Source organism: Eutrigla gurnardus (assembly GCF_963514095.1).
Source record: "Eutrigla gurnardus genome assembly, chromosome: 15".
Taxonomy (NCBI): domain Eukaryota; kingdom Metazoa; phylum Chordata; class Actinopteri; order Perciformes; family Triglidae; genus Eutrigla; species Eutrigla gurnardus.
Genome location: NC_139938.1, coordinates 3544014 through 3568867, shown reverse-complemented (window position 1 = coordinate 3568867; position 24854 = coordinate 3544014). Strand labels below are relative to the sequence as shown.

General features: G+C 42.1%; 1 protein-coding gene and 1 long non-coding RNA gene across 2 annotated transcripts in view; one reads left to right on the top strand and one right to left on the bottom strand.

Moving 5' to 3' along the window:
• LOC311025298 (protein phosphatase methylesterase 1-like) overlaps positions 1 to 24854 on the bottom strand; it is a gene marked incomplete at its 5' end in the record, with an annotated part of 249179 nt that overhangs the window by 134831 nt on the left and 89494 nt on the right. The window lies entirely within an intron of this gene.
• Positions 1961 to 3811, top strand: LOC311025589. Its single transcript, XR_014598401.1, has 3 exons — positions 1961 to 2162; positions 2875 to 3142; positions 3645 to 3811. It is a non-coding gene; the product is annotated as an uncharacterized lncRNA (long non-coding RNA).

The following is a 24854-nucleotide window of genomic DNA, read 5'->3' as shown; positions in this document are numbered from 1 at the left end:
TGGTTTGGCCTGTATTATTAATTGTTTATCCTGCACAAGCTCTTTGGTTCCTATCATTTCTGGCAATTAACACCTGGGTGTGTTATGTCTCAGACAAGACAACACTGAGCCTCTTGGCGGCCTTTTAAATTGGACAATTAGTCGCTACACTTAGTTTATCATATGTACTCCTTACAGGTAGTGGATTTGTGCTGCTGCATTTGTTGATACTGTACATGGGTGCCATTAATTAACATCTTCAGTTTGTCAGATGATCTGTAACCCTATTTCTGGAGTAAAAAGTGAACAGAGTCAGATGTGACATTTCAGCACAATTGCATTAGTTTGACACATGATAGTGTTGCATATATAAACTCATACAATACGAAAGATTTTAACTTAAATTATAAATAAAATGTATAAACTTCTACAGGACACAGCAGCTGAATTTAGACTAAACAGGAATGAGGTTTGTTTTAGGCGACACCGATTTAAAATAATCGTCGTTTTGTTTTTACTGTGAGATGGGTGACATTTCTTCGTTGCCTCTTGTGACTTTTTTCTTGTTATTTTTGATGATCAGAGTCCACAATCTATTAACTCCAATAGAGGACAACAATCTGGAGGAAACTGTGACCCAAATTCTGCAGCAGCATCCCATGTCTGGATACAAAATGATGGTTGGGCACCTGAATGCACAAGGCATACGCATAGAAAGTAAGGAATTGTATTCATTACCCATTCATTTGTTCAGGGGTTATTTTATGTTGGGATTTGGCCTACTTGCCGATTTACTCACAATGTGAGGAAGCTGCTTTATTTAGTGCTAGTCTGGATTTTATCTGGATTTGTGAATTCACTGCCAGATTGGGGAATGCTTTACTTTTTTTCTGTACACCATATCTGTGAATTTTTTTGCCTATTATAGGACAGCGTGTCCAGGAATCCATGCGGCGAGTGGATCCTGGTGGAGTTTTGATGCGCACCCTTCAGCTGAACCCAAGAAGGCGTAGGAAGTACTCTGTTAGAGCACCGAACAGTTTATGGCACATCGATGGAAATCACAAACTGATAAGGTATCGAAAAAACATTAACCATCTCAAAAATTCCACTTTATTGTAGATTGTACTACTGTAAGATACTTACTACCCAGTTTAGTGTATATCCAGAGCAGTTACAAAAGCTCATCTACAATTTTAATTAACCTACAAGTATCACTGCAAGCCGGACTGGGATTTATCAATGGTGGATGGATCAAATTATTTAATCCATCAGTGTTCTTGTGCATGCAAATCAGTTTTACTGACTTCTACCAGCATCAAAATTAAGAGTAATGCTGGTTGGTTCTTTGAACTTTTAGGTGGGGTGGCTTTTTAAAGTGGTCCGAACAGGTCAGTTAGAAACTGTGATAAACCTTCTGTTTTTGGCACAGTACTGAAATTGTAATCTTTGTATATACAGTCTGACAGGGGCTAAAATGGCTATGGCTCCCACACTGTGCACCCAATATTCCCAAATTAAAGTGGCACTCGACATTTTAACCTCAGCCATTGTCTTCTATGAAATCTAATATGCTGGAGTACAGTGCTAAAAACAGAAAATGTCAGTGACCAAAGACTAAAAACTCTTAAAAAAGACAACTTGCAGCTGGCCTCAAAGGCTATTTTTAATCAAAATACTCACCAGAACCTTGTATAAATTCGGGTGTGGGTGTACATTTTGTGAGCTGGATTGAATACAAAGAAATGGTGACCTAGAAGTATATCAGGATTTTATTTATGTTTGTGTGTTAAAGATTTCAGATAAAGAAGTTCTGATCAAATAGGCATATACAGTTTGCTCTGTGTAAATCTGGCCTCAACTTGCACATACAGAGATGCATGATGCAGGTAGTGGTACTGATCTTAATCTGTTCTCATGCATATCTATTTCAGATGGCGTATTGTTGTGCATGGTGGTATTGACGGCTTTAGTCGTTTGATTGTATACTTGAGTGCCGCCACCAACAATCGTGCAGCAACAGTCCTAAAAAGCTTTCTGGAAGCTGTCGATGTCTATGGTGTGCCATCACGTGTGAGGTCAGATAAAGGCGGGGAAAATGTTGATGTTGCACGCTACATGGTGGCTAATAGAGGACTGAACAGGAATTCACACATTGCTGGCAGGAGTGTCCATAACCAAAGGTAACATAATCTTCCATTCAACATTTATCAAAATAACACTTTGTAAAAGATGGCAATATAAACTGACTTAACCTGTCTCTTCAAGTCTATCTTAATACAATCAAGCTTTTGTGGCAGCAGATTATGAGCTTTTCAACATTAACGTTAGTGTAAATATCAAAAGAGTTGTTCTCTAATTGTCTCTCTGTAATCTATACTGACCAGGAGAACATTACTATTCTAGTGTGATTCCAATGTAAGTGATGACAAATCTAGTCCTCATTCTGTAGTTCAGCTGAACTTCATTCTGAAGCATATATGAGGCTTCAGCAGTCACAGAACAAGGCCAGCCATCACTTACAATAGAATGGTTAGCATTAGATTTTCCACAGCCAGTATAGATGGACAGAGGAACAACTACAGCAACAAAAAACTCTTTCATCATACATGTGGGCATGTGAGCATTGTTTGAAGACATACTTGAAAAAATCAACTTATCCTTTAAGAGAATTAAAATTAAACTTTGTCATTAACTGTTATTTAGAGTGAATATTGAATACATCACTTATTACTTACGTATTTAATTCAGTTCTAATTTACTGTGCTTATCATTGATGGGAGTGTTGTCATACACCAACAGTAGGTAAAAGTATTAGGTAAAGGTATTTTCCCTGTATATTTTGTTTTTGTTCATTGTAGGTAGAATAAATAGTTTTTCCTTTATACCCATCAGAATCGAAAGGCTCTGGAGAGACGTTTATGTGGGAGTTCTTGATCTCTTCTACACCATCTTTACCAACCTTGAGAGAGAAGGCCTTCTCAATCCTGACAATGAAATGCATCTCTATGCTCTGCACTGGTGCTTTGTGCCCCACATACAGAAGCACCTTCAGTTTTTCCAGCGTGGCTGGAACTGCCACAGACTACGCACTGAGGGCAACCAGTCACCGCTGCAACTGTGGACTCGCCATGAGCATGAGGCGCAGCAGGGCCCCATACAGGTTTGGATTTATTCAGTAATTCTGTTTTACTTTAACTTTTAATTTCCTACATGGGATATTGTCAACATTATCTCTACTTTATGTCCATTATAAAGTGCATGTATCAGTAGCAAAATGTAACTATAGTAGCCTGTTGTTCAGGAACTAAATGTGATGGATTTATACTGCCTATCATTGTCACTTTCAACACAATAAGGTATTGCTACAATGTTGTGGTCAAACAAGGAGCAGTGATTTAGAGAGAAAATGATACATCTTAGCTCTCAAAATTAATGTATTGGCTCTTGGAAATTGTAGTCAAGCTCTTTCCAATGCCATAGCTGTTTTTGGGGCATAGATACAGAATCCAAGATGATAAACAGGTGATATTTCAAACTAGCTTCTGTAAAATGAATTAATATGGCTTACAGTTCTGTAGACATATTGACCATAAAAATCTTTAAGACTTTGATTTTGATTGACCCTTTATCCTACCGTTTAACCTCAGCTCTTGCAGTTGCAGGTTGACACGGAGTTTGGAGTTGACTGGACCGGACCGTGTGGTCACCATCAGCCTGGTGTTGTGGTCCCTGAAGTTCAGCTGCAGCGCTCACTGACTGACCAGGAAGTTGGAAGTCTACCAGACCCTGATTGCCCTCTGTCCAATGTGTTAGATGTCTATGTACAAAGTGTGAGCTTATTATCAGAAATGCTCCAGTAAATCCATATTGCTCTAGTTCTGATAAAGAAGCCGGTATTATGGTTTAGCAGTTCTGATATCTTTGTTTCAAGTGTCTAAAATTATTTAAAAAGAATGGTAATGACAGCATTTTTATTTTATACCAGATGTCATAAAACTTGCTGCATTGTACAATATGACTGCAAACAAACTTTTTGCAATAAGCAATTTATGTCTATTACTATTAATGAACTTTTTGTGAACCATTAAGTTTAAACATTGAAAACCATTATGGTTATGTAACAGAGCCTTGTATGATAAACTGTCCTGTAGTTATCAAGATAACTTGTTTTGAAGTATTAATTTCACATGTGATTGGAGACTTAAGTCTCTGAATCAGAAGGCTCGAGAAACTGCAACATGCATCCTGTTTCAGAACAAAACCACAAATAAAGAACAGCAACAACTCACTTTGTCTCTGTAACAGTCTCCTGAGCTTTAATACAATTGTGAACAGTGAGATTAAACCTAAAAGACAATGGTATAGACATGAAGCAAATAACAAATATGCTTCACCACATCACAAGCATGCAGACCTTTTTAATGCACCAGTGTTACACACACTGGCAGAACTAGGCCCTAGTTGATATCACTCTTTCAAATGCTTTTATGCTGCAATCCAAATTTTGTTGCTGGACAACAAATGTACACTAAGGTGTACAGTGATATATTGATGTGTCCTTAGACCAGTCCAAACCCAGTGTCAGTGCTACAAATAGCAGCAAGAATGTCTCTTTCAAAGTTAGAGGACTCTTTGTAATGTCCTGGAAGTTTAAGCAGGTGGAAGAACTGGGGAAGTTGCTCTCCACCACGTTAACATCCAAGTGTCTGGGCAGCACATTCCACCCTATCCAGAACTGCAGGAGTTTCCCAAGGATGCTTGGAGACGCTACCAAAATAGAGAAGAAAGTCAACATTTATTTTATTGCCTGAAATGATTTTGTATCATCAATCATAAATTAAGTTGAAAAAAGAACGTAATTTGACTTAATTTCTTTGAATCTCTTTGCTGCCTCTGTAGGATTTGGTGCAATTTGCCAATCTAAAAGTAGTTGTTCAAATGTTCAAATTAATACTGGATCAATTAATATACAGAGAGCAACAAGTTATTGAAATAAATGATGTAATGTTTAATTACGTAACAAACCAGGGAAGCCTCTCTCTTCAATGGGATCTAGATCAACTATGTCAGTAGCTGGCACACATCCCTGAGGTGGCACCGAGTAGTTTGAGTTGTTGGCCCTTGTTGTCTCCCTCACCTGTGGTCTCGTCAACATGCTGACAAATCTACCTTCACTTCGGGAGGAGTTGGCACTTTCTGTGGCAACCTCAACCTCTACCTCACCACTGCTCTGTGATGGTCTTGAGTAAAAAAGAGGTCATTTTTGTTAGTTTGGCTAGTATATTTTATATTGCATAACACACTCACAAAAACACTGCAATCTAGTAAAACTAAAGTTTAAAAGTACAAAAGGATGGCCATATAAATATAATTAATCAATTCCATTCAAACTCAACTTTCCCTCAAGACCAATATCCAGGATCTATATCCTCCACATTTGGATGCACAACAATGTATGAACAATATGGCTTTTCAGAGGGATTTTTGGCATCAAAATAACTAATATTTGGGCCCCACAATAATGAAACATTAGATGTGCTGATTTGTCATGTTTGCCCTGCACTAAGACATCTATAGTTACAATTGTTTAACACACACACACACACACACACACACACACACACACACACACACACACACACACAAAACTGCTTTACACCTAGTGTAAAGCAGTTTTGTAGAGCATACCTCATGCATTCATCGCTATGAGCTTTTATGCGTGAAAAAGTGAACTCCTCTCCACACCCAACACATTTCTGAGGTGGTCCAATTAGCTCATTACTGCAATCTGGACTGTCCTACAAACAAGATCATTTTAAAAATTCAACAAAAGCAATAACTATGTGACTGTCATTCACAGTCTGCACCAGTTGAAAAGTGAAAAACTTACAGGGTCCAGATTCAGGTTCCTTTGGAGTGGTCGTATGAAAAGAGTGGCATGACCAATCTGGGTTTGGGGATCTTTCAAGTGTCTTACATGATAACCCTCATTGGGACAGGGGATGAGGATCAGGTGGCGACTGCGTGTTGTTCCAGAGATCTTGAGCAACTCAAATCCACCCCCTCGTCTGAGTTTTGGATAGGCTTTACACAGAAATTCTTTAAATTCGTTTGCATCTGTATGGCTACCTGAAAAGAGAAGATAATAATAAAATAACAGGTCTAATATAGAAATTACTTAATTTTTTGGGAAAACTTTTGGCATTTGGAGCGTTATTAAGACAAGTTTTTGACAAGCATGTCATGGCTGGTCCTGTAGTCCTCCATCCTTCTCATCTGGTCCTGTAGTCCTCCATCCTTCTCATCTGGTCCTGTAGTCCTCCATCCTTCTCATCTGGTCCTGTAGTCCTCCATCCTTCTCGTCTGGTCCTGTAGTCCTCCATCCTTCTCATCTGGCCCTGGAAGATGAGTCTAGGTCTTCCACATGGTTTCTTCTTGTTGGAAGTCTGGTGCAGTGTGTATAATCCTGAAGGTCTGAAATTATATTATAAACAATGGAATACTATTCTAGAAAGCTCCTATAATAAATACATCCCACTGATGTAAAGTTAACTTTTATGTCATTACTGGTACTGTAGTTTCAGGAGATTACAGAGATTAGTCTCTGTAGGAGATTACTCACTCAGTCCACTGGTCCTGTAGTCCTCCATCCTTCTCATCTGGTCCTGTAGTCCTCCATCCTTCTCATCTGGTCCTGTGGTCCTCTATCCTTCTCATCTGGTCCTGTAGTCCTCCATCCTTCTCATTTGGTCCTGTAGTCCTCCATCCTTCTCATCTGGTCCTGTAGTCCTCCATCCTTCTCATCTGGTCCTGTGGTCCTCTATCCTTCTCATCTGGTCCTGTGGTCCTCTATCCTTCTCATCTGGTCCTGTAGTCCTCCATCCTTCTCATCACCAACTATGACTCAGAAGGTAAATCTTTTAAAAAGAGACACGCTATATTGCCATGAAATCCGGTGTTCCAATCACTTCCATGGCCACAGGTGTATAAAAGCAAGCACCTCGGCATTCAGACTGTTTCTGTTTCCTCTCAGGAGCTCAGTGAATTCCAGCGTGGTCCTGTGATAGGATGCCACCTGTGCAACAAGTCCAGTCGTGAAATTTCCTCGCTCCTAAATGTTCCACAGTCAACGGTCAGTGCGATAATAACAAAGTGGAAGCGATTGGGAACAACAGCAACTCAGCCAAGTGGTAGGCCACGTAAAATGATGGAGCGGGGTCAGCGATGCTGAGGTGTATAGTGCGCAGACAGAGGTCACCAACTTTCTGCAGAGTCAATCGCTACAGACCTCCAAACTTCATGTGGCCTTCAGATGAGCTCAAGAACAGTGCATAGAGAGCTTCATGGTATGGGTTTCCGTGGCGATCAGCTGAAGTCATCATCATCATCCTCTTCATTGTTGTCCTCGGAGATCCTCTGCCTCTTCACACTTACCTGTGCGTCCTCTTCTCTGCTTCTCTTTGTGTTGCAGCCTGAGGTTGAGGGAGTGGAATCTTCTGGCCCCTGAGGAACCAAGGATGGATCTTCTTCAGGGCGGCTCACACCAGAAGGGACGGAGACGGAAGGACAAAAGGGAAGGCGACCGGGAAACATCTCTTTACGAAATCCCTGCCAGACGCTGAGAAGAGTGAACTGCTGAAGTCTGAAGTCATCATCTTCGTCTTCATCCACTTCCTCCTCTTCATCCTCGTCAACGGAACTGTATCTGGCTCCTTCACTATTGGGCGTGGCACAAGACATGGGTGCCCCCTGTCGCCCCTGATCTTTGCTCTCATCCTGGAACCTTTGGCTCAACAAATTAGAGAAGATCCCAACACATTGGGAATCCCAATAAGGAACACTACACACAAAATTGCGTTGTACGCCGACGATATACTTTTGTTTTTAACTAATCCGGAAACATCACTTAAAGCCTTGCTACACCTAATTGACGGCTTCAGCAGCTTTTCTGGCTACAAAATAAACTGGACTAAAAGCGAGCTCCTCCCATTATTTAAGCCAGGCTTATCCACAAGGACTCTCTGTTCGCCCTTTCAGGTCAAATCTAAGATCAAATATTTAGGAATCATAACAGACGGTACTCTTAAGAACCTGTATAAGCTCAACTACCTACCTCTACTACTAAAGATTGAAAAAGACTTGGCTAGATGGACAACCCTTCCTTTGAGCCTTATAGGCAGAGTAAACGTTATCAAAATGAACATATTCCCTAGACTTATGTACTTATTACAATCGATACCAATTGATCTTCCACGTTCCTTCTTCAACAAATACAATAAAATAGCCGGAAAGTTCATTTGGAGTAACAAGGCCCCAAGGATTAAAAGATCCACGCTATGTTTACCGGTAGAGAGAGGAGGACTAGGACTACCAGATATACAATTATACTTCTGGGCTGCCCAATTACGACCACTTTTTTACTGGTTCGGAGGCGATGAGACTCCCTCCTGGACACGAATAGAAAGCTATATCTTAAACATAGAAGACTTATCAGACAAACCATATTGTTTTAATATTAAAACTGTAAAAAAAACACACAAATAACCCAATCATTATTCACTCATTTAAAATCTGGGACAAAATTAGCCATTATTTAGGACAAGTAACTTCTTTATCTCCACTCACCCCTATAATGTCCAACCCTTCCTTAAAATGTGTAAAGACCTGGGTTTAAAGGTGTGGGCCCAGAAGAATATAATTAAGATTGATGACCTATATGACGGTAACACACTAAAATCATTTCAGCATCTGAGAGACTCCCATCATATCCAAGCCACACATTTTTATAGATATCTCCAGCTACGTCATTTTATACGATCACAGCTGAGGGAAACCTTGGAAAAACCACAGCTCTCTCAATTGGAATCGCTGCTTACTCAAAGAATGAATAGAAAACATATTTCAAGAACTTACAATCTTTTAATTACTAATAATAAAACTAGCACTAATCTGGTCAAAGAAAAATGGGAGAAAGACCTTGGAGCCCAAATAGACGACGATCGTTGGTCCTCATTACTCGCTTATGCACAAAAAAGATTCATTAACACAAGATACAAAATCTGTCATTTTAAAACAATGCACAGAGTATATTACACTCCTGAAAAAGTTGAATACCGGTCCCCTTGGCAGGTGAGCCAAAAAGTTAGTTTACAGCCCTGGGCTTCACCAAAGGTTTTGGTTCTAACATTGGGAACAGATAAAAGACCAGTACCGGAGGACCTCAGGGTCCGCGAGGGCCGATACGGTAAAAGCAGGTCATACAAATAAGAAGGCCCGAGGCCGTTAAGACACTTAAAAACTAGTAAAAGAACCTTAAAATCGATCCTGAAGCGCACAGGGAGCCAATGCAGCGATTCTAAAACCGGTGTAATGTGAGCCCGCCTTCTGGTTTTCGTCAGCACGCGTGCAGCTGAGTTCTGGAGCAGCTGAAGGTGTGAAATGCTCTTTTTCGGGAGACCAGAGAGCAGGGCATAACAGTAATCTAACCGGCTAGAGATAAAAGCATGCATTAGCACCTCTGTGCTGGCCAGAGAGAGAAACGGGCGAACTCTGGCTATATTCTTAAGATGGTAAAAAACAATCTTTGTAGTATTTCTGATGTGTGGAATAAAATCAAGCTCAGAGTCGAAAAGAACGCCCAGGTTTTTTACGCACTGTGAATGTTTAAAAGCATTTAGTTTTGGTAAAAGTTTCTCTCTCTTGCCTTCAGGACCAATAATTAAAACCTCTGTTTTGTCCTGGTTGAGCTGCAGGAAGTTCTCTGCCATCAATGACTTTATATCTAAAATACAGTTTAAAAGGGAATCAAAAGGTCCCGTGTCATCAGGAAACACAGCAATGCAGAGCTGTGTATCATCAGCGTAGCTGTGAAAATTGATGCCATGCCTCCTGATGACGTCCCCAAGGGGGAGCATATATAAATTAAAAAGTATTGGACCTAAAATTGACCCTTGGGGCACCCCACACTTAAGTTCATGCATTCCTGAGGAACATGTATCCATACTTACAAGAAAGTGACGACCTGTGAGGTAGGAATAAAACAAGTTAAGAACAGTACCAGAGAGGCCCACCAGGTGTCTAAGTCTATTTAACAAAATGTGGTGATCTACTGTATCAAAAGCAGCGCTTAGATCCAGTAGCACCAGGACTGACAGTTTCTGAGAGTCACTGTTACACCTGAGGTCATTAACAATCTTCACGAGGGCTGTCTCGGTACTGTGGTTCATCCTAAAACCAGATTGACAATGTTCTAAAATGTTGTTGTTGTTTAAAAAATAATTTAATTGGATAAAAACCAGCTTTTCTAAAACTTTACTTAAAAAGGGTAAGTTGGATACAGGTCGGTAGTTGGCGAAGATGTCAGGATCCAAATTGCTCTTCTTCAGAAGGGGCTTCACCACTGCCGTTTTAAAGGCAGTGGGGAAGATACCCGTCTGGAGTGAGTAATTCACAAGATTTAAAAGTTCAAACTCAAAGAACGCATAAAATTATTTTAAGAGTGATGTGGGGATTGGGTCTAAAAGGCAGGTTGTTGGGTTTACTCGGGAGAAAACTCTACAAAGGGTTTCTGCATCAACCAGGACAAAATGCTCCATTGTCTCCTCAGATAAAAGTGATGGTTCGGGTCTGTTAAAAAGCAACAATGTTATGTTCTAAAAGAGTGGACCTAATGCCAATGATTTTACCTCTGAAGTGGTCTGCAAATTAGATTGTTTGTTGGGACTATGGAGGATTTCTTAAAATCACTATTAATTAAACGAGCGATTGTGGAGAAGAGGAATTTATGGTCGTTCTTTTTATCTGAGATGAGTTGTGAAAAATGGAGAGTTCTTGCCTGTTTTACTGCTTTATTGTAGGTTTTGAGTTTGTCCCGGAATATTTCGTGATGAACTGTTAGTTTTGACTGCCTCCATTTTCTTTCAGCGCTCCTGCAATTTATTTTCAGTTGTTTTATTTCAGTCTTTATCCAAGGTGGTGTAGGTTTGGTTGACATTGTTTTTGTGGAAAGTGGAGCCACTGAATCTAGGGCTGACCTGAGTTTACTGTTAAAATTGTCAACAATAAAATCGCAGGATGCAGGTAAAATGTCAGCAGTGCTATTCTGTAAAATTTCAATAAAATTTGCAGCCACCTCAGGAGTAAGGTAGCGCTTCCTCACTGTTCTCACTGGGGCCCCCTGTTGGATAAAACTGGAGAGATCAAAAAACACACAGTAATGGTCAGACACAGCCAGGCCGACAACAGAGGACACACCTGTGGACAGGCCATGTGTTACAGGGTGTGTCCTTTGTTGTGAGTGGGCTGTGTGATGTGCTGCTTAAAATCGAGGTTGTTTAAAAGATTTAAAAATTCAGTCGCAGTGGGATCTGAATTGTTATCTATATGTATGTATGTGTGTATATGTGTGCATGTTAAAATCACCAGTTATTAAAACCCTGTTGTAAGTTGAGTGTAAAATTGATAAAAGTTTGGAAAACTCATTAATAAAAGAGGGGTGGTGCTTGGGTGGTCTATAAATAGTCACACATAAAATCGGAGGACTGCTAAAAACAAAGGCATGGTGTTCAAATGATGTATAATTGGTAAAAGAAGTGACCTTTGTTATAATAGAGCTTAAAATTATTGTTGCAGTCCCACCAACTCTCCTTCCACTCCTGTTGGAAAATAAAAAACTAAAATTTGGTGGGGAAGCCTCAGTGAGAACAGCTGGTGCATCAGTGCTCAGCCACGTTTCAGTTAAAAATAAACAGTCAAGTTTGTTCTCTAAAATCAGGTCATTGATGATAAAAGACTTGTTCGACAGGGAGCGAACGTTAAAAAGAGCCATGTGGAGGGCTGCATGTGGGCTGGTTGAATGTGAGACCTTGTTGATGTTGATATGTTTAAGGTTATGACGGGAAGGACAGGGAGGTGTAATGGGACGGTGGATGTGTAGTGGTCTGTTGTTTGTAATGACTGGGATGTGTGTAGGATGTGATGTGGTGATGGGGATGGAGGTGGAGATGGTGGTGGACTTGTGGCGTCAATCTGTGGGACAGGGGAGATGTGTGGTAATGCGAGGCTAGTGCAGTGAGACCTTTGATGTTGAGGTGGAGGTTGTCATGCCAGAATAGATCAGTCCTTGTCCAGAATGTGTCAAAGTTATTGATAAAACCAAGCCCACATGCAGAGCAAAAGTCCGATAACCACTGATTGATGCTAAATAACTTGCTAAAAGACTCAGAGCCATGTTTGGGGGATGGAATCAATCCTGAAAAAATACAGGTCCTCCCCAGGCTATCAATGAGGTCTGCAAGCTGCTCGTAATCAGCGCGGGTCGATTCTTGGGTCAAAACAAAGAAATTGGTGGATTATCTTCACAAAACAGGATTGTACAAAAGGATTTGATGTAGTTCTTAATAAAAAAAACTGTAGGGGCAGCAATACGCCAAAGCTGCGTCTAGTCTGCCTAACTAAAGAAGAAGAAGAATCAGTGCGGAGCTTCGTTGATTGTCTGCACTTGAGGTTGTTCGCGCCACAGTGCACGATGATCATGCGGGCAGACGGGTGACGGTCCGAAATAGCAGGGATGTGTTTGTGTAAGTCCAGGATTTTTGCACCAGAAAATGAATAAGTAATGCCATTTGGGATTGCAACAGACCTTATCATGGAGTCCCCAACCAGGATGTATTGTGGAGGTGGAGAGCGAAGCACGGTGTTAGCATTAATGGTGCTAGCACCAACGATGCTAGTAGCCGGAGCAGTGGAGGGCATTCCCAGCCGGGTGTTGTGCTGTCCCGCAGAAAAACGGTCAGCCGACCGTTCAGTACCAGCGCCGGGTGGAGATGTGACGGCACCAGGAGAGCCCCCTCTCCCAGAGAGGCTCACAGCGGCAGTCGAGACGGTCACCGAAGCAGCCGTCGCTGGAGTAGCCCAAGAGATGGTGTCCACCGGGACAGGCGGCACACCAGCCGAGAGCTCGGCGCTCAGAGGGCATGCATCAGCCCCGGCCCTGAGGACGCCATCGGGGTGAACGGTGACATTGGACGACAACACGGATAAGCGGTTTGTGAGGTTGAGAGGTGGAGGAGAGACAGTCCGGGTTATTTGCCTCCTACCTCGAGACACCACCTCCGTCCAAAGAGGCCGTGAGCTGGGAGTGGAGGTGGAGGATGGTCGGTGGTTCACTTCATTTTTCCATCAGTGTACATTTCACTCGAAGAAGTTAGAATATGTAGATTTAAAAATAAACTTTAATCACGACCAGGGCATCCAGATGTGACCGTGTACTTCTGCGTTGTGTTGGTTTGAATGATGCTGTGACACCGGGACCTTTTTTGGAGACGATCTCCGTTTATTTCTGACAGAAAGAATAACAAGCAGAACCTCCATGTAACTCGTACTGTCCATTCGAGCTCCTTTACAAATAAAATAAATATATCGACAAACCCGGAAGTTAGTTCGGTTTGTCATCATGACTTTAAGCGAGCGGTTTTCAACTGTTAAAACTACTACTTTTAAATGCTACTCTGTTGACATGTACACCTTACTAGACAGGAACAGACATACACCTGGAAACCTGGAAAGGAGGGAAGTTGTGTTTGGGGGCACTTTGGTTAGCATGTTTGATCTTAGAGCCCCTCCAGAGGCTCTGATATCACACAGGCTTTAAGCCCCCACGCCACGTCAAGGCAGTGCCCATGTGGAGGAAAAATAATTGAACACAAACTGGGAACAAAAGTGTAAACAATAAACTTTTTTTTTTTTGGTGTGCAACAAGCACGTTTTTGTTGTTTTTTTCAACAATCAATGTTTTTTTGTGCAACAAAAGAACAGCACTCTTCAACAAGAAACAAGAAACTAACTACTTGGTTACCCTCGCCCTCCTGGGATATTTTTTCGGTGAGAGGCCAAGCGTTCGTTTTACCCTCCTGGCCATGGTCTGGCTGGCAGAAGGCCTCTTTTTTCGTGGTGTCACCTTCAGAAAAAAGAACAGGTACACATGAGCTTACTGAATTTGGACTGTGGTGTGATAGCAATTGCAAGGTTTTAACTTACTCTTTTCTCCTCCACCCCAGCCTCCATCCCGGGGGCGGCGGCAGCAGCAGCAGCAGCAGCAGCAGCAGCAGAGGAGGTAGAGGCTTCTGCAGAAGCAGACGAGAGAGCTGTTTCTCCGCTTTTGATGGAGAGACAGACGAACAGCTCTCTCATCTGCTTCGCCCTTGTCAGAGTGTTGTTGAGTTCATAGAACTTCTCCTGCGTTGCCACATTGTGGCACATGAATGTTGCCACTTTTCGCCGAACCTCCGCGTCGTTGGACTCAAAGTTCTGCAAAAAACGAAAATGAGGCATTGTTGAACAAGTGCACCAAATTGACCAATTCCTCAGGACGTGTTTTTGATACCCACATAGGTGGCCACGGCCGACCGGAGGTCCATGAACGACGGCGCTCCGGCCAGGCCCATCTCGGTCCAGGCGGACCTGAAGTTTTTAGGTCCTTCGCCTCGCCGCGCCCGAGGGACAAGAAAAAGAAGGAGTTTGTGGGCACAGCCCTCTTCCGGAGCCGGAGCCACTCGGAGCACCAGGCGTACTCCTCCGACTCCAGATAGAGCTGTGCCAGGCCGAATTTCTGTACCGTCTTGTGCTCCAAGACCTGCAGAAGACAACGTATGACCGATTGGTAAGTGTGGAACAGAAACACAAACTGACTAACTAAATGTCGGGAAGAGATTAAAACAATACTTGCATTGATCAGGTAGCCCCGGGTGTCGTCACCCATGGCGTCCTTAACATCTTTGACCCGCATCTTAGCGAGTACACCGCTCCTGTGGCCATAAATGGCTGACAGGTATGCTGCCAGGAACCCAAAGAACCTATACCGGGTCTTTGGGTCCCTGGGAGCGGCGTTCTTTATGTCCTCTGTAATGAGAGTCAAAGAGAGAAGACAAAAGTTACACTTGAAGCTTTTAGACACTGAAAAAAAGGTGTGTGTGTGAGAGAGAGAGAGAGAGAGAGAGAGAGAGAGAGAGAGGGAGAGAGAGAGAGAGAGAGAGAGGGAGAGGGAGAGGGAGGGAGGGAGGCAGTACAGACTCACCCAGGAGCTCAGGTATTTTGGCCCTGGCCAGGATCCTGCACCGGCCCAGGTCCTCCCGGGACACCAGCCTCTCCTGTTTCCCGTTTGACGAGAGACTGGTGCCCCTGTATGGTCCTGCCAAGGTCTCTGTATAATTTTCTGAGCTCCCTGGCAAGGACCTTGAGCTGGCCCTGCGACAGCCTTGAGTGTTGGGGGGGGGGGGGGGTGTCATAGAAAAACTCCATGAAGGAGATGGCCTGGCCCACATAGAGGGACACCGTTGTGGGGGCCAGGCCAACGCTCCTCAGGAAGGTAGGGTAGCTGAGGAAAGACCAGTCTGGACTTAGTCTCAGTTATATGTTTTGAGTACTTCCATCACCACCATCATCATCGTATAACCTTTATTTAACTAGGCAAAAGACTTGCTGAGAAAGAACGTTCTTAACATCTGTAAATTCACTACTTACAACTTCAGCAGGGGGATGTTGTATAAAAAGGCCCAGTCCCAGACCGCCAGGGAGGACCAGCCCAGGGCCAGGAATTTTACAAACACCTTGGCCCTGCTGACCTTGGACACCGCATTCTCCTGCATTTTTAAACTTCCTTCAGGGCAGAATGTAAATGTGGAATACTCCTCCATGTATGCGTCTGTAAAGATGCAACACGTGATGATGAAAGCTGCATGAACACACTTCACACACCTGCACAAATACACAATGTGTTCATTCTTACCCAGGGAGGTTCCAAAGGTAATTCCCCGGGTCAGGGAGCCCCTGCTCTTTCCCGTGAAATACGGGGACATGGCCCTGAAAAGTTTTTTTTGTTTGTCGGACCATCCGGCCCGCTCGTTGTCCTGGGAAATCAAAACAACAATCAATAACGCCTCTACCACATGATCACATGTGCTCATTGGTTATACGCTTGTTAAAGATTTGTAAAATTATCGATGAACTAATCCATCTCACTCACCTCATCGTTGCTCGCCTCCGTCTCTTTTTTCTTCTGCCGGTAGAGAGAAAATCAATAATAAGACACGATTAACTCTAAATGTAAAGTGTATGTTATGATTCAGCACTAAAAATAAAACTGAATTGAATTGAACTGAATTGAATTGGGTTCCATACTTTGGGCAAAATGATTATGACACTGAATTAAACATCTATCATCTTCCCACCTGAGGGGCGGAGGAAGGAGGGTCTTTGTCCCCCGCCTTTCTCTTCCGCAGGGACTGCTGGGGCTGCGGGGACTGTGGGGGCGGCTGCTGCTGCTCCTGCTGTTGCTGCTCCTGCTGCTGCTCCTCCTGCTGCTGCTGCTGCTCCTCCTGCTGCTGCTGCTCCTCCTCATCCCCCTCCGCCTCCTCCTCCTCCTCATCGTCCTCCTCCTCATCCCCCTCCTTCTCCTCCTCCTCCTGCTGCTCCTCCTCCTCCTTCTGCTTCTTCTCCTCTTCCTCCTGCTGCTCCTCCTCTTCCTCCTCCTCCTCATCCCCCTCCTCCTCATCCCCCTCCTTCTCCTCCTCCTCCTGCTGCTCCTCCTCCTCCTTCTGCTCCTTCTCCTCCTCCTCCTGCTGCTCCTCCTCCTCCTCCTCCTGCTGCTCCTCCTCCTCCTCCTCCTCCTGCTGCTCCTCCTCCTCCTTCTGCTCCTTCTCCTCCTCCTCCTGCTGCTCCTCCTCCTCCTCCTCCTGCTGCTCCTCCTCCTCCTCCTCCTCCTGCTGCTCCTCCTCCTCCTTCTGCTTCTTCTCCTCCTCCTCCTGCTGCTCCTCCTGCTCCTCCTCCTGCTTCTCCTCCTCCTGCTGCTCCTCCTGCTTCTCCTGCGAGAAATAAATAGAGTAGTTGTTCGGGAGGTTACATTTGAACACAACATTCCAGCTCTAATTCCTTATCCGTTAGTTAATAACCTTTTGTTCACCGTGATTCACGACTGCTGGTTTACCACGTGGCTAAGAGCACTTTCTTTTCATGTAAATTCACATTTTTCTTCACTGTTCCTTTGTTATTTAGTAGTATCGCTTCTTTGATTGTTGGGTGGTTTGTCTGTTTTAATTAATTTTCCCCAACCTGCTTTATTTTTCTTTTTAAATACGTTATATTATATATTTTTTTATTTCTTGTTACTCACGACTGTTAGTAACTTGCCCTTTATCCCTTCTCTAACTAGTTGGTTTGTCTCTCTGTTTTAATAAGTTTCCCCCACCTGCCCTTTTGTTATTTACTCTTTTGCTCTTTACTGTAGTTAAATTGGTTCTTTTAGTATTCTGGCTTCTCTTTAGCCTGTTGGTTTGTTTATTTTTTTAAATCACTCTACCTACTTTCTATTATTTTAGTATTTTTTGATTTTTCGATTTTATGATTTCTTGTTTCTCATAACTAATACCGTACCTTTTCCTTCTAGTATTATCATTTCTTTTGAGCCGGTTGTTTCTGTATCAATTAATTTGCCCCGTTTTATTTTTTATGTAAAAATATTGTTCTCAATTTTTAGTACTGTTATTATTTTCTCGTTAATCATTTTATAATATTTTTTGTTTCAATTGTATTTCATTTTTATCTTTATTATTATTTTTTATTTTCGCCTGGTTTTTGCCTGGAATGCTGTATACAAATCTGGCACCCTATTGAACGGAGTTAAACTGAGAGAGCGTTCACAGACACCAGGATGAATGCATTCACAGTAGCGTTCATCAGGCAGAAAGACAGTACGTTCAGTTCACGTTCTTCCCAAAATATGAACGAGTTCAAGAACTATCGTTCAATGAACAGGTTCAGGCACAACACTGTTTAGTATCGCTTCTCTAACTAGTTGGTTGTCTGTCTGTTTTAATGCATTTTCTGCAACCTACCTGTTGCTATTTTAGTCTTTTTGTAAATACATTATTTTTCTATTTTATTACTTCAGGTTTCACATACTATTAGTAATTTGTCCTTTAAGTATTATTGTTTATCTTAACTAGTTTGTTTTTTGTCTATATTAATTCATTTTTACCTTTTGTTAATATTAGTTTTTTTTTAAATGTATTATTTTCATTTTAAATTTCTCGTTAATAATTATGTTGGTTTTGATTTCATTTCATATTTTTTTACATGTACATTTTTATTTTATTTTTTCTCTCTTCTAAAAAAAAAAGAAAAAAAAAGAGGGATAAATTAACTGAATTATATGACTTGCCATCAATCCTAAAGACTTGTCCTCCATTGAATTGTCCTCTGAGGTTGTAAACACAGTAGGCGTCTCCGGCATCACTAAACAAAACCCAGTAAGTACTCCAATGACAGTGGAATTAGGCCCCCTATCTAGAGAACAAGCCTTTCTAATGGCTACTGATACCCCTCTGAACTTACTGGGTCGTGATTTATTATGTCAATTTGGCTGCACCATTAATGCCCCCCTTATGGGGTATATCTTGATGTACCTGATGCTAATGTTAATACTGTGTTTTCTATGCTACAACAGGTTTCCCGATCAGTGACCTATGCTTGGCAGTTGCCCTCTCCTCAACTTTCTTTCAAACTTCAAACAATCTATGACCATATAACCCAACAACCCACTTCTCCTTTCCTTTCTTGGCTGATTTCTGAAATATCTGACTCTTTGCTCTGGTTTCCCTCACTCCATTGTCTAGCTCATCACGATGCAGTTCCAAATTCTGAGTATACTCAAAAAGCTGAGCAAGATGAAAGAGCAACCTCCCTCTTGCATGTTAATGATATATATTTTGGTCATGGAGGGATTGCACTCAATGTAAAACTATCTCTCACTCAACAACCTATGTTTCAGAAGGATGACGGTGTTCCCCATATCGCAGTAGCTACTGCTAACAAATGCGACACCTTGGAGCTGGGCAAGATGGTAAAGTTATTCCAATGTTGTAATGACAAAACATTTTGTGATACTGTAGCCAGTTACCCACTGTACAAGGTTGGCTCTTTGGGGTACATCCTGTGTGTCTCTTTTGACCCACAACCTGTTATCTTTTGAACTCTGTCACAGACAGAATCACACCTAGCCCCCCCAGCCTATTTCTCCATCTACAACCTCCTTCCATCTTCTCTCCCAGATCCCTCCTGCTTTGTGTTCCTCCCACCCTAATGATGTGGGACTGATTCTTTCTGCTTCTAGTGTAAAAATGAATGTCAACCCAGATAAACCACTCCCAAAGAAACGCCAGTATCCCCTTAAACTTGACGCAGAACTTGGAATTGCACCTGTGATAGAGTCCCTGTTAGAACAAGGCATAATAATAGCTACCTCCAGCCTCTGTAACACTCCCATTTTGCCCATACCAAAAAAACAAATAAGACAAGTTATAAGACCTCAGTGCAGTTAATGACTGTGTAAACCCTATTTTCCCTGTAGTTCCAGATCCAACCACTATCCTCTCCTCCTGTTCTGTTCATCCCAGATCCCAGTATTTTTTTTATTTCAGTCACGCTGTAGAAACTACCTCCTCCATGGTACTGAGATCTCCACTAAACACTATTTGCCCCCCACTCTGTCTCCCATGTTGTCTTCCGCTCTGCAACATTTTTCCTCCTCTAGACAGACTTGTTATGAGTTCACCCTTCTTTCCAAACCTAACCTTACTATTGAGTGCTGATCACCTCTTAACTCTGTTTCCCTCCTTCCTTTCCCTAATTGATGGCAAGCCATATAGTTGTGAAAGTTGATCTTAGTTGACCATTATGCTCACCCCGTCCCGATCCACTAGACAAACCACTTGCAAAACCTGAGTTAATTTTGTTTGTAGACTAGAACCCTATGAAATCCGTTTTAATTTTTCAAGATTCCACTTATTTTTCCAGAATTTCGTACTTTCCGTTTTAATTTTTCTAAATCCCGGTTTCTGTTTAATTTTTCTCAATTCGGTGTTTTCTGTTTTCCATTTTTCGGACTTCTGTGTTTTCCGTTTAAATGTTTCTAAATTTTGTTTTCCGTTCTCATTTTTCGAAATTCTGTTTTCCGTTTTTATTTTTGAAATTCTGTTTTCCGTTTTCATTTATAGAAATTCTGTATTTTACAATTTTATAGCATTTTTTTTCATCAAATAGTGTCTAATCGTGTAGGTGATGAATCAAAATAAAGACATTTCTAGCAGCCCCCTGCCCCCGACTTTCGCCGTGTCTAAAATCAGCGTATCTGTCGATCCACTCACCACTATTTATGTTTAACTTTTCAGACATGCTGGATGAGGCGGTGTTCCCGTTGATTACACTAAAACACAATAGAGACTCTCCGCAACGTTTTGCTTAGGTATGGTAACAAACTCTTATAATGTTCGAGAAAACATTGATTTTCAGCTTTTGACAAATTCCACGTTTTACAGGTATACTTGTCAGATTTTGCGATTCAGTCAATGCACATAGTGGGAAACAGAGAGCCCTACATTTGACTCAGGTTATGCAATTGGTCCCCTTTTTGAGACCCCAGAATTTACGTTACAAGCTGCCCCCGACACCTCTGAGCGCTCTGCCTGGTTGTGTTGTTTTATGAATTGTGGAGCTGCTGCGACGGCCGCGCATTAGCTACACATTTCCTGCTTCCTCAACTTGTTTGTGTGACACATGGTGTGACTCACAGGAGCAAATGGGGAATGGTTGCTGCAATAAGCAGATTTACGTTGCTCCTGTTACGTCCCTAAATTCAAACAATTTCGTCGACACAAACCAAGAAGCGCATTCCCCCCGTGAGGACTCTTTTGTAAATATGCAGATTGACTTTGTACAAAGTCATATGTTCACATGTTATTGTTATTGTTTTTTTTTAATCATATGTTTTCAACATAGACTGAAGACACCACAACAGTGACTACCCTGCTCCTCAGAGACATTGTCTGCCTGTTTGGGATCCTGCGCTGCATTAACAGCGACAAAAGGCACCCATTTCAACTCCTCTATCACACGAGAACTCTGCAAGGAACTGTGTTCTTCTGTCTAAGCTCTGCACTAACAGGTGATTGCAGCCCACACGCCTCCCACTGACGGGGGCTGTCACAACCTTCAGCCTGGGGATTTCAACCCTGAAGCAGTTCAAGGGAAGGAACGCTCTCCAGCCCAGGTGGACCGGTCCATCTCAAATACTGCTGACCAACAACACTGTCATGAAGTGTGTGACACCCCACATGGATCCACTCTTCACACCAGTGAAGATCAACAGCCCAGCAGGATGCCAACATGGACCAGTGAAGATCAACAGCCCAGCAGGAGGACAACCCGGAACGGTGCTGTTCTGACCAGATGCTGATGGACGACACCAACATGGCTGCTGCTTGTGACCGGATTATCACTTCTGTGGCTCCTTTGCAGTACCAGTATTAAGCAATGGGGACAGAAAGTTGCTTTGGAAGATCCCCCTCTTAATACTGAAACCACAGAGCTACCAAAAAAAAAGCATATTAGCAATATCTCATCCCTCCTTAAATGCTCCATCCTTCAACAGAGACGAGAAACTCTTTCTCACACATGACCAAATTATTTCTACAAACACTTTTATCAACCTGACTAGAATGGTAGCTTATCACAGCTCAAATTCTACCAATTGTTATGTATGTGGATTCATCCCACATAGCACAAATGAAGGCCTCCCCCTGATGGCTCTGCTCATTTCTGACTGCGACACGTGCCATTTACTTCACCTAAATACACACACATCTTACACCCATGAACTGTGCCCAGTAACACCTGAACTGAGACCTTTACCTTGCAAAACATCCACAAGCAAGTGTCAGGCATGCACTGATGTCCCTGCTGCCATCCCTCTTAGAGTAGTCCCACGACCATTAAAGTGGTGCATTAAAGGTAACGGAGTTGGTCATGACATGGGACATTCGAACTGTGACTCGCTGTTTTATCCAATACCAAGAAGTTCTCCCAGAATATGGACTTCGGACTACAGCCCTCCACCTACAGCTTGTTCTACACTTGACATTAACTTTTCTAGGTTAGACACAGAGGATTCTTTTTGCTGCGTCCTAGCTGGAAAAGGGATGTACTGGATATGTGGACAAAAAGCATATGAATATCTTCCTAAGGGTTGGAGCGGAGTGTGTGGCCTGGGCTACGTAGTCCCAGCAATGCGAGTTGTAGATAAATTGCCTACAATTCCCTCAGGATTAAGGTCAACAAGATCTAAACGAGATGTGTTAATCACCCACTCACACACATATTGGAGCCTTCTATTCGGCATGCTTATTCCCAGTTATGGTGTATTGTCTTCCCTGAATCAGATAAGAGATCTTTCCAAACGTATAGAGGATTTAGCTAATACCACTTCCCTAGGTTTGTCTCTCTTATCAAAACAGCTGGCTGCAACCCGTCTAGTTGCCTTACAGAATAGAGCAGCTTTAGACTATCTTTTAGCATCCCAGGGTGGTACTTGTGCAGTGATTGGTGTTGAATGTTGTACTTATGTGCCAGATTATAATGCTAGCCTTTCTAATGTCATTACACACGTTAAACACATTGCTGATGAAGTGCACACCAGCGATATTAGTAGCCCTTTTGAATGGTTGGAAACACTAATTTGTCGTTGGGGTACATATATAGTTCAATATGTTTTTGTTGGTATAATCTGTTTTATATTTTTGTCGTTATTTTTTCTTGTATCAGAGCAATGTGCAAAATTATTACAGCTAAGGTGACTACTAAAATGTTGATTCAACGAACTACTCACGACGTACCTAAAGAATTAATTTTTTTTTCGACGAATTGTGTAGAATTGATGTATTGTAATTTTCTTACTTCACTTGATTACATTTTCTTGTGTATTTAGTGTTGTCCTATAGGACAAAATGGGGAATTGTAGGAGAAAATGTACCTTACAATTCTTATTTGTATCTCATATAATGTTCCTTTCTCTCGGAACATCAAATGTCCTGCTGAGCTGTTTTTTTATTGTGTTTAACCCTTGCTGTCTTGATGAAAAGACTCTTTGATCTTTCCCTCTTCCTGAACTGTCTCCGTAACATTTGTCTCACATACATTGATCAGGGCCCGATGGATGACCCCTGTAGTGACATCGTCTAGCTGTCCCGAGAACAGTCACACCTTGTAGACATCCACAGATGTCTCTTCCTCTGCAGAGAGACATGTGTTGATTCAATGCAAATCATGACGCCTTCCCTTTTGTGGTCCAGAATGTTCTGTATAAATCCACCTCGGCCAGGCCATTCGGGAGACTGGATCTTCATGGATACACTGTGAATTTCTTTTCTCCACTGTCAGTGATTAAACCTCATTTGAACCAGACACAGAATTGGACCTGAAGAGTTTTTCTTCCACAGTAGCATAAATAAAAATGTGTTGGCATTTGCGCTAACCTTAGCTTGATAGTTAACATCATACGACCTCAGTGGCATTCGCAACTCATTTGTAACTTAAACGTCAAAATTAACTAACTTAGTTAAACATGATTTGCAGACAATCACCGTAATAATTCAAGCACAAAACACAACATAATCACATAAACTGAGTACACAAATATGACGGACTAACCAATGCTACGACGACGACGTTCAGTGAAATGTGAATGCCACTCCTCCTTCTGATGCATCGCATTTTGATTGAAACTCAACAAGAACTCTCCTCAAAACCATGACGAGATATTCAAAGGGAGAACAGCGACCTCTTTTTGGGCAAATTAAATCAGTACGTGCATGAGAGTGACTAAACCGAGAAAAAGATGTCAGGAATGTTCCAAGGATGAATACTGTTGTACATCATGTGATAACTTATTTACTGGGCTGGAAGGTACAGCATGTATGTATCCCTGAGGGATGTTTATTTTCATTAACTACCAGCTATCAGACCATCTTTATTCCATCACCATGATTTAATAGGACTGCTTACTATTTCTTTATCTGGTGCACCTTGAGGGGACGGGATAGGGGTTTCAGGATAAAAAGAAAAGGCGTCTGTAATCATTCCCAGGGGCTAAGAGGGTGTTTACTTGAGCATCGACACACTCCCCTGAAATGACGGATTGCTGCCAGCATTAAATGGCTAATTCTGAACTATAATCAAAGTCTCTCACAGAAGGCTGGACATGATGTCTTTGGATATGAGGAGATACTTCAACTGTGTGGATCTAAAAATACATTTTTAAGTCCCAGCAAATGTGCTGCTCATGCTTTATCACAGTCTTTTGTTTTGGTGTGAAAGTGAGTGGGGGGGGGGCATATTCAATCTCTTAGCTTTACTTCGATTTGGATTTTATTGTAGAAGATGTTTGGAGTAATTATATGGTAATTATTTACCCTTTTAAAACTCTACAGAACCACAAACTGATCACTCAAATTAAGTAGATATAAAGAATCGGTGCAAGCTGAATAAATAGTATCATCATCAATACACTCATCATGTAGGTATGCTGCTTTAAATAATTCATGTTGAGTTCAATACAAAGTCCAGTTCACATATTCACAAGTCAGTGAATATTGAGCGACTGTAAAACGAAGCCGATAAGTAAGCGGTGGGTTTTACCTTAACGGCCTCCACAAACCAGCGGAGCAGCATCGCCTGGATCTGGCCGTCTGTCAGCTCGCTGTTGGCTGCTTGGATCTTGCTCTTCACCGTGTCCTCCAGCAGCAGGCGCCGCAGGCGCCAATAAAAGAACTGACGGGATGTTTGCCATTCAAGGATATCCTGCGATAAGCAAATGACAAAAGAAATAATAATGTTATTGCATCGTCTGTTATTAGAAGCTACTATCACCTACGTTTTGCAATTTATTAAATGTCAACACATAATTCGGCGCATTTCATTCTTTGTGAATTTATAGGGGACTCATTTTCTGCCCGTCTCAACCAATTCCTGGGATGTCACAATGACAT